This window comes from Camelus ferus, chromosome 11 (genome assembly GCF_009834535.1).
Source record: "Camelus ferus isolate YT-003-E chromosome 11, BCGSAC_Cfer_1.0, whole genome shotgun sequence".
Taxonomy (NCBI): domain Eukaryota; kingdom Metazoa; phylum Chordata; class Mammalia; order Artiodactyla; family Camelidae; genus Camelus; species Camelus ferus.
In genome coordinates this window covers 9679912-9693205 of record NC_045706.1, presented here as the reverse complement: position 1 = coordinate 9693205, position 13294 = coordinate 9679912, and the positions used below count along the sequence as shown (strand labels likewise).

At 38.7% G+C, this 13294-nt stretch overlaps 1 long non-coding RNA gene across 2 annotated transcripts in view; it reads right to left on the bottom strand.

The window, feature by feature from the left end:
* The window catches only part of LOC116666964, a 300767-nt gene that overhangs the window by 253663 nt on the left and 33810 nt on the right, over nt 1–13294 (bottom strand). The window contains exon 1 of one of the 2 annotated variants that reach the window (XR_004323760.1): nt 166–268. The exons of the other annotated variant lie outside the window; for it this stretch is intronic. This is a non-coding gene — a long non-coding RNA (uncharacterized LOC116666964). Of the gene's footprint in view, nt 1–165; nt 269–13294 lie in introns of those variants that run through there. 2 annotated transcript variants of the gene reach the window in all.

Sequence of the window (13294 nt, the reverse complement as noted above, 5' to 3'; positions counted from 1 at the left end):
TCTATCTTATTAAATTTTGCTTTCTTTTTCTTCCTCGGGGTTGGTTGGAGAATATTGCATCTGTTTCTTAAAATTTAAAAATGGTAAAATTTAAAAAAAAAAGCTTTTCAGCCCTGATGAAATAACTTAAGCAGATCTCTGCAGGAGAGAAGGCGGGTAACATACCAAAACCGTCTGTCTAGAGGCATCAGAGAACTTGGCAAAGGCATCCAGGACTTGAGAAGGGGCGACTCAGAGGGAAGGGAAGTTCATTCAGGTGATCCCAAATTTCTGCTCACCTCTTTTCTCCTTGGAGCATTTGCCAGCATTTGGCTTGAAGCAAGAACCTGAGAAGCAAAGAGAAAGAGGCTGCTGAGACGTAGAGAAGCCAGCAGAATTTAGGCAATCCCACAAGCTAGGGAGACAGAACTTGGAGCTCAGGGTTGCCAAGGCAGCCAGAGTTTGAGGGGCATGATCCCACAGAAAAGCAAAGTACAGAGGACTGAGCCCAACTCGCAGTGATTTCTCCTAGAAGCGTTTTTTCAATAAGTTGCACAGAAAGAGAAGCTAAGAAGCCAAGCAGGAAGGGGTTTAAGAGCAGAACAGACTTTGTGGCTATCTCAAAGTGATCAAAAGACCAAAAAAAAATTGAGTCATAGACCCACTAAAGAGTGGGAGCTTTGAGAAAAATTCCACGCATTCATTTAAGAAGGCCGGAGGATGACATCCTAGGAGTAGGAACAAACTAGGAGAGGACCAAGCATGGCAAAGGCTCTAAAGTAGACTTGGGTCACCTTGGTCCCTGACTGGAGTGAAATAACCTGCCTCTCTGCAGCTTACCTAAGGATAGGGTATATTCTCTCTGGAGGAAGAAAACAGTATGCAAAAACTCTGCAAAATTCATACAGATATACCTAGCATCTAGTGTAAAATCACCCAAGAAACAGAACCAAGACAAAAAATTTGCAATGAAAACAGGCTACAGTTAACCCAGATACTAGAGTTATCAGATGCAGACTTTAAAATGACTGTAATATATGTTCAAGAAAATAGAACTGAAATGTATTAAAGGGTGGAAATTCTAGGATAGAAATAAATGGAAATTCTAGAAAAACAGAATAACCAAAACTAAGAACTCAATAGAGCACTTTAACAAAAGAGTAGACACAGCTGAAGAGAGAAATGGAGGACTGAGAAACACAACAGAAAATAGCCAAGACTGAAGACTGGAGAGTTGGAAAGTACAGAAAATAGTATGCAAGGCATATAGGGCATGATGAAAAGGTTTAAAATATATGTAATTAGTGTCCCAGAAGGGGAGAAGAAAGGGAATGGGGCAGAAGCAATATCTGAAGAGATAATGGCTGAGAATTTTCCAAAACTGAAAAATAGCATCGAGCCACAGTTTCGAGAAATGCTGTGAACCCAAGTAGGGTAGATACAAAGAAAAATCACATCTAGGCACATTACAATAAAACAGCTGAAACCAAAGACAAACAGAAAATCTTAAAGCAAATGGGGAGAAGAAAAAAGACACATTATCTTTTTTGCTACATGTACCCAATGATTTAGGACTTTCATTTCCAGCTATGTACTCAAAAGACGTGCACTATGTCCTCCAAAGATTTAAGCCAGAATGATGAAGGTAGCACTCTTTATAACAGCCAATACTGCAAATAAACCAAATGACCCAATGATCAGATAAAATATGGTAATGTCATACAATGGAATATTATACAGCAATAATAATTTTAAAAACCCACTGCTGTACACACAACATAGATGAAACTCCGAGGCACAATGTTAGGCAAAAGAAAGGAGAAACAAGAGTACCTGATATGATTCCATTTATATTAAAATTTTTAAATAGGTAAAACTAATCTGACTTACTCATCTAGAGGTCAGAGTAGTGGTTACCTCCGGGCAAGCAGTTACTGACTCGGAATGGCAGAAAAAGATTACCAAGGTGCTGTAAATGTTTTACATCTTGATCTTGTGGTGGTTACACAGGTGTGTACATATATAAAAATGAATTAAGCTATAAACTTAAGATTTGTGCTCTCTACTGTATGTCACTGACACCTCGATAAAGATTCAAAAATTGAAAGCAAAATAAAGACATTTCTAGAATAACAAAAATTAAGAGAACTAATCACTCACAGACCTGTATTACAGGAAATACTAAAGGGAATTGTTTTGTTTTGTTTTTACACAGAAGAAAAGTGATCCCAGATGGAAACCCAGCAATGTAGGAAGAAATGAAGAGAAATGGAAAGGGTCACTTGTGTAATATGAGTAAACCTAAGTAAATATACAAACCTATAAAAAAAATTATATATATATATATAAATAAACTCATAAAAATATAAAGATTGGGTAGTAACATGTATGACAACAGTAAAAAGGAGGGAAGGGGATAAATTAAGTGTATTAATGTCCTACAAACTTCCATTAAAAGATATATATCTTTTTTATATAATATATTTTATATATACATATATAAAATATCTTACATATAAAAAATATCTTCTGTGTCCTCAAATATAAGTATAAATACAGGGAAACAGAAATAGTAAATGTTGGAAAAAATATACTATGCAAAAGTCAGCCAATGAAAGTAGATACATACTAACATTAGATAAGATGGACTTTAAGGCAAGTAACATTATTAAAGAGGGCAATTTCACAAGGATAAAGTATCAATCTAAAAGGAAGATATAATAATTATAAATCTGTATGGATCTAACAATATATTTTCAAATATAGAAAGCAAAAATCAACAGACCTAAAGGGAGAAATATTCAAATCCATAATCATTGTAGACTCTGATAGAGATTATAATTGAGACTTTATCACATCTTTCTCAGTGTTGAGGGTAGGGGAGTATCTATGTGTGGGTGGGGAGGGCTATATGTGAACTCTGTATTTTCTGCTCAGTTCTGCTGTGAACCTGAAACTGCTCTAAAAAATAAAGTCTATTAATTAAAAAAAATACACAAGTTAAAGGCCAAGATCAATGAGAAAAGATCTTCTGAAAGTAACAGATAAACTATCAGTATAGCATAGGAGATCTTAACAAAATAATGAACTAATTTGACTATAGTTAGATATAGATACAGATATAAATATCAATATAGAGAATACCTATTTATTAATTAACATATATGGACTAACCCCCCAAATGGAATACTTCACTGCAATGAAAAGATACTGCTATATACAAGTGCAGGAATAAATTTCACCATCAGAATGAAGTCATACACAAAAGAACATACATTGTATGAATCCCATTGTAGAAAGCTCAAAATCAAGCAAAATTAATTGGTGGTGCTGGCAATCAGGCTAGTTGATTTTTGGAGGGTCTGCCGACCATGAGGCAAGAAGGAGGTCTTCTGGAGGGGTGGGAGGGTTGGTAACATTCTATTTCTTGACCTGGGTACGAGTTATAGCTGTCTTCACTCTGTGTAAGTTGATCAAACTATGTACTTATGACTTACTTTTTTTTATATATGTTCCACTTCAATAAAAATATACTTGGAAATGCTCAAACATAGAGAAAGTAGCCATCACTCTATGAAATAACAATACTTTAATCTGTGCTGACAATTGATACGCATCATAATTTCTCAAATATTTGCAAACCAGCTTTAGAGAGAGGATGGATTATTTTGATTCCTTTATATTATAATATATATAACATATATATTATAGCCTATAACAAGAGTGAAATAATTTAGATTTTTTAATTTTAAAATTATGGTTTTAAAGTTTACAATGAGACTCAGCCTAATGAATTTAGAAGTATTTGTCTGAAGTCTCAAGATACCTCTTTTAAAGAGTGCTTCACAGACAGAAGAAATTCAATTCAAAAATTAATTATCTTGGAATGTACAACAGCAAAAGTGAACCCTAATGTAAACTATGGACTTTGGTTGATAATAATGTGTCCATGTTGGTTCATCGATTGTACCAAATATGCCACACTGATGAGGGATGTTGAGAGTAGGGGAGTATATATGTGTGGGTGGCGAGGGCTATGGGTGAACTCTGTATTTTCCGCTCAATTCTGCTGTGAACCTGAAACTGCTCTAAAAAAATAAAGTCTATTAATTTAAAAAATAAATACAGGTTAAGGGCCAAGATCAATTGAAAAAGATCTTCTAAATGTAACACCTAATCCACGGATTTCCCTGACAACACACGCAAACCTGAGTTTGTCCATCAAGGGAATTAAATGATTATCTATCCATAAACGAGAGCCTGCAATGGAGTTGTTAAAAAAAAAGTAAATAAATACAGTAGGTGCATGAGTGTGGCAGGGACGATGTTCAAATGTTAGAAAAACAAAGCAAGTCACAAAACAGTATGTTAAGTATGACTTTGTTTTTGTAAATATAAATTTAAAGAATAAATAAAAAATAAATTTAAAAAGCCATATACATGATAAATATATAGCTACATATCAGTATGAGAAAGAGAAATATATGGGATTATGAGGGAAGCTCATTTCCTAAGTAAAATATTTCTGCAGTGTTTGAAATTTGTAGAGTCTTTACTGATTCAGAAATGAGAATAAAGCAGTAAAATGTTAAAAGACAAAAATAAATAAATAAATAAAACTACAGGAAAAAAAACTAATTATCTTGGGGCATTTGAAGTTTTAATTCACAACAAATTGTTTATCCTCCAAGAGTATTTTTGGTTAAAAAAAAAAAATCACCAGAGGAGAGAAACACTTAACCCAAAGACTTTAATAACTAATTTGGGATTTCTAGACTGAAGGTAAGGGGTGGAAGTCCCATTTGAGGTGAAGGTCTGGCCCATGCAAACCATACACACATACACGTCTATGTCATGTGAAAATGGGAATACACACACATCATCATTACGTTTTTCTAACATTCAAGGAACTTTTTCATCCAACTCCCCCACATACATACCCCTGCCAAAATGGTCACACCCACCAAAGATCAGCATAGTGTAGTGATTTAAAGACATGAACTCTGAAACCAGATTGCGTGGGTTCCAACCCCAGCACCTCCACTTATAAAGAGGGACATTACACAAGCTACTTCACTTCCCTGGGCCCCAGTTTCATCATGTGTAAAATGAGGCTAATATTAGTATTTATCCCAAAGGGTTGCTGTGCCAATTAAAGGAATTCAACCTATAAAGGACTTAGATCAGTGCTTGACCCATGAAAAGCTCTCACTAAGTGTGAACTACTCCATCACTATTAAACCTGTATCTAGTCTAGGAACAATAGGTTTGTCCAAGACATCAACTGGAATGACCTACCAACCAGTTCTGCATCATCAGAATGGTCACTGGTGCTCAGAGTGGTGAGTATAAAACATTATAATAGACTTACATAATTTCTGAGTTAAAAATGAAATTCTATTCAGCACAGCTTTAATGTCCCATGAATTTTATGGGGTGCAAGCCTGAATATTCAGAATCTATACCGGGTACATATGGTAATTCAGTTAACCAGACCCCTTAATTCAACAGAACACCAGCCACCAATGGTAGCGGTTATCAGAGAGTTAATGGTGAGGGAACGCTAGTCTCATTATCTGACACTGTGATGATAAATGCACCATTCAGGAGTCACAACATGGATTATTTAAAATACTCTCATTAGGGAACAAAAGAAGTTCTAGATTGCTAGTGAGAGTACTGGAAATATGTCATGTCATTCCCACGACCACAGCCACCGTATTATCACATGCTAACCACATTAATTAAAACTCCACTCTCAACTAACATGCTGCTTTTCACCACAAGATCCACCTTTCACTAATGCTTCAAAACATATGTCTTCTCTTGTAAAACATTATCTATTGCCAACAACTTACTCCATTTCCTTTATAATGCTTTAAAAAAATATATTTTCTTCTGCTTTAAGCTACTCATCACACTTCCCATAACAGTTTACAATAATTCATCCTTGTCGTTAACACTGCTGTATCTTAGAAGTGTTAACTACCTGGTCTCCTCTCATTATGTTGAACTAGCAAATGATTAAATCCTAGAAATGGCCAGTTTTTCAGAGATTAAGTTGAACCATCTGAATTCAGTTGTTTTACACATATGGGTCCACTGACCACGTAAATCTCAGGCTACGCTTTGTGAGCTTGGAAGGTAACTGTCTTTTCCTAATTCAGAACTATTTTTATATATTTTACAGGCAAGCAAAATCTCCTCCTCATATTTTATAGTTGTAAATTGCTCCATTTAATAAAGATATATAGTTACTTTAATAGTCATAGTCTAAAAATACAAGTTTTTGAGTTTAATACAGTCTGTACATTAATGCAGTCTGTCTCTATGTGTTGCTATATTAATGTTTTATTAATCAGTTAGTTCAAAGTAAAAGAGAGAAATGTGGGACCATTAACTAAAAGATTTAATTAAACTGACATAAAAAACCCTATTGTTGCCATTTCCATTTTACAGATTAAGAAACTTAGACATTGCAAAAAGAGAAAGAAAAATACCATATGATATCACTTACATGTGGAATCCCCCCAAAAAAAAGACAGGAATGAACTTATTTATAAAACAGAAACAGACTCACAAACATAGAAAACAAACTTATGGTTATCAGTGGGGTAAGGGGGTGGGAAGGGATAAACTGGGAGTTTGAGATTTGCAGATACTAACTACTCTACATAAAATAGATAAACAACAAGTTTATACTGTATAGCACAGGGAACTGTATTCAATATCTTGTGGTAACTTATAATGAAAAAGAATATGAAGAGGAATATATGTATATATATGTAGGTCTGAAACATTATGCTGTACACCAGAAATTGACACAACATTGTAAACTGACTATACTTCAGTTAAAAAATTAATTTTAAAAAAAGAAAGAAAGAAACTCAGGCATTGAGGATAAGATACAGTGCCAAGGACTGAGAGTTAAGATTTTAACTCAGGCAGTTTTACCTCAAAGCTCACACTCTTAACCAATATGCTCTGCTGGACAAATAAGCATACATAAAATAATTACAAATTGTAGTAAGGGCTATCAAGAAAAAAATAAGGTGAATAGGGTTAAGATGTAATAGTTACTATTACTATGGCTGTCTATTGGATCACTGGGTAGAAAATCTACTCTAGAAGAGTTGGTCAAGAAAGGCATTTGTGACCTGAAAGATGGGACAGATGCAGCTATGTGATGAGCAAGAGGAAAAACATTCCAAGGGAGAGCAACATATGCAAAGGCCCTGAGGCCAGCATGACTACAGCCAAAAAGGCGTGGAGTGGTATAAGATCTGGTTGGAGAAGCAGGGCAAAGCCATATATGCCTCAAAGTCCTTGTTAAGGAGGAGTCTATCTCGTGTATCCCCAGCGCCTGGCAATGATGCCTGGCACATAGTGGGTTCTTGGTCAAAGATGGATGAATCCTTAACTTGAACTACAATTAAACTTGTTTAAAGGCTGAATCATTTATGGTGGGTGTTGGGGACTAGGCAGGACGACCAGATCTATTTAAAGCCAGACAGCCAGTTGGCTTTGATTAGCCCACACATCTGCAAGAAGCCATCCTCATGTGAACCGAGATCAACGCTGACAGCCAGTCGCACACACAACATCTGGTTTACTTCCAGCTCAGAACAGGAACTTTCCATTGCCGCTGGTCACTAGACTCCTTCCAGTCCCCAAAGGACCTCAGCAAACCAGGCATGCTAATTGGATCAAGTCGGAAATCAAGGTTCCAATTAGATCAGGCTGCTCTTCTTTATGACAGCCGCACAATGTCTGCGAGGTGGATTTAGCCCAAGGCCAGCACTCAGGGGACAAGATTTCCCTATTTTGCCTCAGCTAATCCTGGGTCCAGTTGGATTTTCATTCAGATATGTTAGAGGGTTGCTAAGCCAAAGCTTCCTAGGCCTAATGATATAATTCATGGTATTCACCCTGCCTCTCCCCTAAACAAAACCAATCTACCTGGGCCCTTTAAATACTTCCTGCTGATAGTGACCGATAGCCAGACTTTGAGCAAATCATCCTTGACCTTGAATAAGCCAGCCCTGTTGCTCTTGAAGCCTTCATCACAGTTCTGTGACTTTCTTTTGGATCTTTTCTCCCCTCTCGGTGGGCTTTTTCAAAGTGCCTGAAACATTCCAGAACTGGACAAACAAGTGTTCTGTCCCCAGGGTAGCCTGGCACAATCCAACCCTTGCCCAGACTGGCCCCAACTCTTTCCAAACACACCTCACTCTCACCCGTCATCAACATCTCGCCATAATGCATTGATGGCAACTTTGGGGTTCCCCAAACAGCTCTTCGAGAGCAACCCAACACCTTCTTTCGGTGCCCTGTTCTCTCCTTGTTGCCAGAACAGAGGGAGAGGGAGTTTCGAGGCTGTTGTCCTGATTTATGAGACTTGTCTCTGAATCTGATTGTTAACTGCTGTCGTACTTACATAGTAAAAACAAACTCAAATAAACGATCACGGAGCACATGGAAGATCTTCACAGACACCCTTCCCTGCTGCCCCAGAGGGGTTGTTGAAAGGGCTCGCGGTGCTGGGGGTGCTCCAGGGGTGAAGTCGGGCCCACTCTGCAGGGTAGAAAGCATCCTGGTCACAGGCTGTTTGAACCAAAACGGATCTTGAAAGGGGCCTGGCCCTCCTCAGCAAAGGGGGTTCAGAGTGATCCACTCTCTGATCCACTCGATCCATTTAAGTGCGTTCTGGGGTTATTATTTTTTGTTGTTTCGTTAGCAACCTGGTTGCTCACTGTCTCATTCAGCCCTTGATTTCCTCCAATTGCCTCGTATTTTGTTCACAGGACTGAGCTGTTGAAAGATTTGTGGAGCAATTTCTATGTTATTTTAAACTGGTTCGGTGGGAAAAATCCTTTACTGTGCCTTTTGTGTTCTCAGGAATTAGGTAAATGGGGCTCAGAAGCAGACTTTAGCACCAAAAACAAAAAAGAAAGAAAAATTTTAGAGCACCTTTAAAAATGCAATTCTGACATAATTGATTGCTTTGATTAACCCAGCACAGTTTTATTGGCTCTGCCAGGTCTCTCCTTCGATCAAGGGAGGGAAAGAAAGCACCGTGCATGTTGCAGCTTCTGTACTGATGTCCATAACCGATGTCAGAGAATCGCATTTCACCCCTCAGTACCTTAACTCCTACTTTTTAAAGTACGGACCGTTGGCTTCTTTGTGTTAAGAGAACGTTGCCCTCTTTACTGCAGTGAAGGAACTTCCTGGTCCCCTAAAAACCCGTAATGACTTAATAGTGTTTAAAACACACCCTAGTGAGTCTTTAATTATATCAAGCTACTGTAGTAGTGAAATTAACTAAATTGCAACTCCTGCAGGAGTGACCTAGGTGACAAGTGGGGTGGGTTTCAAACATCTGGCCAGCTTTCCCAGCAATTTAGGATGGATGGAGGTTTATTAATATAAAACAGCTGAGTGGTAGGGGACTTGATTTTTATATTTATTTTGTGTTCTAAATGTATAACCACGCCTGATCCCTTCTCGGCATGATTACCTAAGTGAGGATTTTTTTTTTTTCTCAGTAAACCTCAGATTTGCACATAAAATTTACTTGGCCTCCTTTAACGATTTATGTACATAGGGCTTTAACCAGCTAATAAGCCCCATGCTGGTGCAATTAGTAACCAATTCTAAGGCTCCGTTCTAAAAAAAAGTGTGAGAAGACGATTTTTAATTTAGGTTTCTCCCCCTGGTGTGTTTCTACAAATGACAGAAACACCGAAAGAAAGAAGCATTAAGTTATTAAGAATTTATTTTTTAAATCATGCTGGGCATTTGAATATGAAAATATAACTAAGCATAGAGAGGTTTTTTTTTTTATCAAATAAGATCATATATGGGATGCAGTACAGCATAAACTGCTTGGAATAGAATACATTTAAACAACATGGAATATATCAAGCCAAGAAATCATAAAGTATAGAATTACCTAGGTTGTTCGGATTTTAAAAAAAGATCCAAAGATTGTAAGTATAGTGATATTTTGGGCATTGTTTTTTCCTCCAAATCTTGTCAGAGAGAAAGTTCTCATTGACTTTAATACCCCAAAGCCAAATTGCTCATGCAATGGCATTTCATTTAAAATACGTCCTATCAATCACTCACATAAACATGTCTGCAACCTATAACTTCATGTATCAAATGAAGAGAATGGGGTAGGAACGCTGATGTCCATCACAGGGAAACTTGTAGCATCCAATGAAGCACAGACATTTCAATTCCCTTAAGATGACTGCAGTTAAACTCCTTTGTGTGGCTGCACTAAAGCCAAACAGCAGAAACAAGTGTGAACTGGTTGAGTTTACGTTACACATTGCTATCCATGTAGGATGTGGTCCAAATACTTCCACTCTCACCAACACATCAACAGAACGTTTTGTCTGGATCTTTGTATGTGAAATAAAGAGAGCCATTAAAGTACTTAATTACAGAGATAATCTGAGGGTTTTTTTTTTAATCCATTTGCCTCAATTATTTGGCTACCCCAAGAAAATTTAGGTGGAATTACCGGAAAATTATTTCCATATTTTATTCCCTTTGTGCCCGAGTGCTGTTTGCAGGAGCTTGAAGAGGCAGGAATGAGCAGGCCCCAGGAACGCCCCTGGCTGGTTCTCTTATCTTGAATTTATTTTCTTAAGGACTCTAACAAGAGTAGCAAGTGTGAACATCTGTCTCAACATATAGTCACAGGCTTTATTTTCACTGGGAAACATTTGCCTTCCAAATCCTAATGGGTTGAATTCACTCTTACTTATTTTCTGTCGGCCCCTCACATCACACCACAAAGAGAGCATTTTCTGAGCTTGGGGACATGAAGGAACCCGTTAGCTTATTTTGATTACGTGACTGTGAGTGATGCTGTCCACGTTGGCTCCGGGCAAAGGACCCCAAGGTAGAAGATGGCCATCATACTAGAGGATGGCTCTGCACCACTGCTCAAAAGTGGTCAGCAGCCACCACCCCGTGGGGTGAGTGAGAAGTTGCTCAGGAGAGTTGAGGAGAACGGTCTCTGTGTGCATTCTCTCTGGAGGTCGCCCAGCCACATCGTGCCTGGACCAGTGGTCAGTTTTCCTAAGTTCACTGACAGCAGTACAGGCTGAAATTATCACTGTGGGTAATAAACAATGCCAGTGGCTTTTTTTCTTTTTTAACAGAATTGAGATGCAATCAACAAACAGATACTTTTTGCTCACTCAAACCTTTATCAGGGCTCACCACGCACCAGACAGGGTGGCAGGCACCCGGACAGCGATGCTCAGGCTGCAGTGTGAAGAATCACCAGGAAGCCTTGTTAGCAGGGCAGAGTCCCCGGGCTCAGAAATCAGGATCAGCTGGGTGAGGCTCCAGGTGATTCTTAGATAGGTGGTCCCAGACCACACATTGATATATACGAGGCTTCAGAGATGAAAGATGAATTTGCTTTTATTTGTTTACGTCTGTCTCTCTCCTCTAGACAGTAAGATCCTCTCGACCAGGAGGGCAATTTTTTTTTCTTCTGTAAAAGGCCAGATAGTAAATATTTCAGGCTTTGCGGGCCAAGAGGCCACATGCTCTGCCACTGTGGTGTGAAAGCAGCCACAAACAACACATAAATGAATGAGCCCGGCAGTGTCCACGGTCCCAACAGAACAGGCGGCAGGCTGGATGTGGGCTAGGACCATGGTTTGCCCATCCCTGCTCCAGTGCAGGGCCTTGATCTCACAGACCTTGGAACCTGCACCCGTCTTAGAGCTTCACAGGTGGGACATGACTGAGAAATGTTTACTGAGTGAGCGAGTGGATGGCCACAGTTCTTGCCTCAAGGATACACGTACTGGTAGGGAAGACAGTGGGCAAAGTGATAAATCACCACCGTGTGAGAGGGGCTCTAGGAGATCTGTGTGCAACGTTCTAGGGGACATGGAGGTGGAAGGAACATAAGAAGTTGGGGTGCCCCCCAATGTTCATAGCAGCACTATATACTATAGCCAAGACATGGAAACAACCTAAATGTCCATCAACAGATGACTGGATAAAGATGTGGTATATTTATACAATGGAATACTACTCAGCCATAAAAAAGAATAAAATAATGCCATTAGCAGCAACATGGATGGACCTAGATAGCATCATTCTAGTAAAGTAAGCCAGAAAGAGAAAGAAAAATACCATGATATCACTCATATGTGGAATCTAAAAAAAAAAAAAAGGACACTATGAACTCATCTGCAAAACAGAAACAGACTCACAGACATAGTAAACAATCATATGGTTACCAGGGAAAGGGGGTGGAAAGGGATAAATTTGGGAGTTTGAGATTTACAAATGTTACCCACTAAATATAAAAATAGATTTTAAAAAAAGTTTCTGCTGTACAGCACAGGGAACTATGTTCAATATCTTGGAATAACCTTTAATGAAAACGAATATGTGTATGTATACATACAACTGGGACATTGTGCCGTACATGAGAAATTGACATATTGTAACTGATGGTACTTCAATTGAAAAAAAAGTCAGGGTGCCAGATATCGCAGATGGAAACACAGGCCACGCAGTTCGTTTTGAATTTCAGACAAACAATGACTAAATTATTGGGGGGCATATGCTGAAAAATTATGGGTTGTTAATCTGAAATTTGAATTCAACTGGCCCTCCAATATTTCATCTGACAAGGAACCAGGGGATGTTCACAGCAGGGCTGGTGTTTGAGCGAAGGTGAACAAGGATGTGGAAAAGGAGGGCAAAGTGTTCACAGGACAGTCACGGCACGGAGTCCTGAGAGCCATTCCCTGTCCAAAGACGATGGGGGGAATGGCTGCAGGTCAGGCTGGGAGGGCCTGGGAGGGCTGGGGATTGCACAAGGTCCAATGTCAGAGACTGACCCCAGGACAGAGGGTCAGACTCAATCCTGCAGACAACAAGGAGTGAAAACCAACATTTTTAAGCAGAGGAGTGACTGTTTCCAGTGGTTCTTATTTAAAAGCATTAGAGTTTTGCTGATGGATTAAATCCCAGTCTTATTTTGACCTAGTCTCTCTCTCTTCCAGGCCACGTGGGTTACATTTTCCTCATTTTTTGCTCATTATGAATTTGCTGATTAAAACACACAGACTCACACACACACTCAGACATGCACACTCACACTCACACACTCACATTCATATGTGCTAACTTACACACACACATTCGTACATACAGTAGTAATACAACACTTTTAACCAAAGAGAAAAAAAAGTTACACCAGGAAGACCCTTTGAACAACCAGAGATAAGGGCTCAGGTTCAATGTGGCAGGTTGCAAGCACCCC